General features: G+C 38.6%; 1 long non-coding RNA gene across 1 annotated transcript; it reads right to left on the bottom strand.

Annotated features, from left to right (window-relative positions):
* Window positions 1-863: 863 nt before the first annotated feature.
* LOC143134998 (uncharacterized) lies at window positions 864-3,233 on the bottom strand. Its single transcript, XR_012988757.1, has 3 exons — window positions 3,108-3,233; window positions 2,372-2,501; window positions 864-2,136 (listed from the first exon to the last, which is right to left on the bottom strand). It is a non-coding gene; the product is annotated as an uncharacterized LOC143134998 (long non-coding RNA).
* Window positions 3,234-3,829: the final 596 nt, after the last annotated feature.

Genomic DNA, 3,829 nt, shown 5'->3' with positions numbered 1-3,829 from the left:
AAAAAAAAAACATCTTAAAATGTCTTAAATGGCACAATTTAGCTGTAGCAACAACCTACATCTTCCTTTTTTCTCCTTGAACATTTTATAAAAATCTTTAAGTATCTCAGTAGCCTGTACCATATAAAAATCAACACAGTAGTCTAACGTAAATTAACACAATACATGAAAAATACTGTCTTCTTAAAGGGATATTCCACCATTTGGAGAATTACACTCATTTTCCACCTCTCCTTGAGTTAAACAATTGATTTTTACCTTTCTCCAGTTCATCCAGCCGTTCTCTGAGACTGGCGATACCACTTTTAGCTCCATGCAGCCTAGCATAGATCATTGAATCGAATTAGTCCATTAGCATCTCGCCTGCTAGCATCACGTTTAAAAGTGACTAAGATTCCCGGTAATTTTCCTATTTAAAACTTGTCTCCTTTCAAGTAAGAAAGTGTAATAAGACCAATGGAAAATCAAATGTAGAGATTTTCTAGGCTGATTTGACATGGAACTATACTCTCATTCAGGCGTAATAATCCAGTCACTAACCGATTCGTCTGCTGCAGCTCAACTTTGTTGCTGGAAGTTAGCCTACAGTGACTATTTTCAGGTGCTGCATGATATCATTGTGCTGCTGTGCCCATGGTGTTCCTTGATTATTACGCTGGAATGAGAGTATAGTTCCATGTCAAATCAGCCTAGAAAATCGGCACGTTTAATTTTCCGTTGGTCTTATTACACTTTCTAACTTGAAAGGAGACAAGTTTTAAATAGGAAAATTCCTGGAAATCTTAGTCACTTTTAAACGTGATAGGCTAATGGTCTAGTCAGATTCAATGATCTATGCTAGGATGGAGCTAAAACTAGTATCTCCAGACTCGGAGAACGGCTGGATGAACTGGAGAAAAAGGTAAAAATCAATCGTTTAACTCAAGGGGAAATGGAAAAAATGAGTGTAATTCCTAAAATGGTGGAATATCCCTTTAAACATCTCTTAAAACTTAATCGGGCCACCAATTTATAGGGCCAAATTCTAAATGACTTACCACCACAGACTTAAAGGGGAATTCCGGTATGATATTGACCTAAAGTGTGTTGAAACATGATGCAGAATATGAACGTATGTCTCATAGCTCATCTCGGCTTGTCCCCTGCACTCCGAAATCTGGCACTAGTTAGCCGATGCTACCAACAGCTTTTTCAATGGGGTTGCCTCGGCATCGGCCTAGCCATGCAAATAAATCACTGTTTCACAGCATTTACGAGGCTCAAAATATCTCCACACTTCATTGGTAGACTTCCGAGGGCCCTGACATTTAAAACGAGACATTGAGAACTTGGAAAAAGCACTGGTAGTTTATTTACAAGACGATTTATACAGACAGTACCTTAAGGAAGTTTACCGTTCGCAGCCATCTTGAATTTAGTCACGATAAGTCGAGCGACGAGTACGAATGAACAGGTATGATAAGGGATCAGATTCCAAAAATAATTCCGTGGAAATGCATGTATTCCAGTTGCTTCCAGTAGCAGCAACTGGAATCCATGCATTTCCACAGAATTAAGTTTACCAATTAAGTGTGGAGATACTTTGAGCATCGTAAATGGTGTAAAACAGTGATTTATTTGCTTGGCTAGACCGATGCTGAGGCACCCCCATTGAAAAAGCTGTTGGTAGCATCGGTTAGCTAGCGCCAGATTTCGGAGTGCAGGGGACAAGCCGAAATGAGCTATGAGACACACTTTGAGACACACTTTAGGTCAATATCACACCAGAATTCTCCTTTCAGTTTAGAACCATATAAGCTCAAAAAATAGAAAACATCTCAGCAGAAGATTTTTAAGACTTTGCCATTTTGGTGGTAGCTTGTTCTGACCCAAACCAAGCATCACCTTTTGAATGAAATTCAATGTATTTTTCATTGACTTGGGGTAATCAAGGTGTAAGGCATATGATAACCCAAACAAGATGCAGAGTGCCTCAGGCAAACTTTTGAGACCATCCATTACCAGCCTCCCCTCAATGATGATGGCTGTAGACACTGGCTCCAGGTGGATAAGAGTTGGATCAACCAGTGTGTCATCATCAATGACCGTCAATAGCCCTAAGGAGACTTGTGCCCACACATCCTCACCATCAGTAACCTGTAAAACAAATAGAAACACAAAGACAACAGTTAAATATATGACTAATTAGTTATTAGCGTCCAAACTGTACCTTGCTGAAATATAAAATAAATTAACGGTAATGCTGCTGCAAGTAATCCAAGCTTTGTGTTGATCTCTTGAGGATGTCATCAGCATGAAATGATACAAAAGATTTAGAAACATACAAGCAATTTTCAGCATTGTATTACATCCATGGAAACTTACCACTTACCGTAAATGGTGCAAACCAGTGATTTATTTGCATGGCTAGGCCGATGCCCGAGGCACCCCCATCGGAAACCTGTTGGTAGCATCGGCTAATAGCGCCAGATTTCGGAGTGCAGGGGACAAGCCGAGATGAGCTATGAGACAAAAGTTCAAGGTATCATGTTTCAACACACTTTAGATCAATATCATACCGAACTTCTCCTTTAAATGTTGAATACACACTAGTATGAAAATCACAGCCTTCATATGGGCATGGAATGTTAATTTCAAATGACTACGCACATGTGTGAAAAAATCTGCTTCAGTGCAGGGCTCCCCATATGACTGAAAAGTGCATAAACAATCCATATGAAGACAAGGTATTGGTTGTTGCCGAATAAACCCGCCATGTCTTAGACGATAATGCTTAAATAACTGACCTCTTTTGTCTGCCGAAAAAATGCAATGCTTACATTTCCACTGCTTGCTTACACTACCATCTTCTAACCTGCTAACCTTAACTTTGATTCTGTATTCACTACCTCCTGCTTTAAAATTCTAAATTAGCTGCCAACTTTGAATTGGACAGTAATTTACTAGTAGTTAAAGTTACACATTAATTTATCCAACTGTTAATGCAAAACATCTGTGGTGTGGTGGGGGGAAGGGGGGCCATCGATCTAATGTTAGCTCCTTCGAACCAAAAACATGCCTGGGCAAAATAAAAACAGTTCACCAACATGTATATCCTTACAGCTTACCACAAAGTCTTCCGAAAGGAAAAGGTCTGATGTTTATTTTTTATCTTCTGAATGCTTTCAACAACGACTCTTCGGAAGAGCAAACTGAGAGGGCGAAAATTCAAATCACTCCAGCACAGTAAAGTTAACGTCTTCCTTGCATGCTCCCACTTCTTCTTCTTCTTCTTCCCTGCAGAAATACGCGCAAGTTCGCCTCCTAATGGTAGAAATGTGTTACTGTTGAGGTTACTTGTCTCAGACAAGTTGACCTCAGTCTTATTATGAAGTAACATGCTTTTTTCAACATGGAAGTAACTGTTACTTTACTCAAATCATTAAGATGCACACATTTGTTGCTGAAAGTAAAGGAAACAAGGTTAATGCAAGTTTACACAAGTGTTAGATTTTACAGTGTATAGAGTCATTATCTCTATAATATAAACTGCTCACAATGTAGATTGTGGCAATCACAGAACAAAGACCTATTTTATTCTTACTATTTTTCTATTCTAAAGTCTTTTATTTCTTAAAAATACATTACTGTATATGAAGAGCCTTTCATATAGGAAACTACATAGTTCCTCCTATTTTAATACATAATGTCCCACCTTGATTAGAACTGTTATGGGAGAACATTTTTACATTGTGATTATATTGAAAATTGGTATTGGCCTTCAAAATCCCATTGGTCAGGCTCTATAGGAGATAGAGACAAATTGATATACACACACATGCATGCACAC

The sequence above is a fragment of the Alosa pseudoharengus genome, unplaced genomic scaffold (assembly GCF_046254945.1).
Source record: "Alosa pseudoharengus isolate Yale_2024_CS ecotype anadromous, Long Island Sound unplaced genomic scaffold, YU_APseudo_1.1 YU_APseudo_1.1_scf_2, whole genome shotgun sequence".
Taxonomy (NCBI): domain Eukaryota; kingdom Metazoa; phylum Chordata; class Actinopteri; order Clupeiformes; family Clupeidae; genus Alosa; species Alosa pseudoharengus.
Note: the sequence above shows the minus strand (reverse complement) of the source record. Positions and strands in the feature narration are given on the sequence as shown.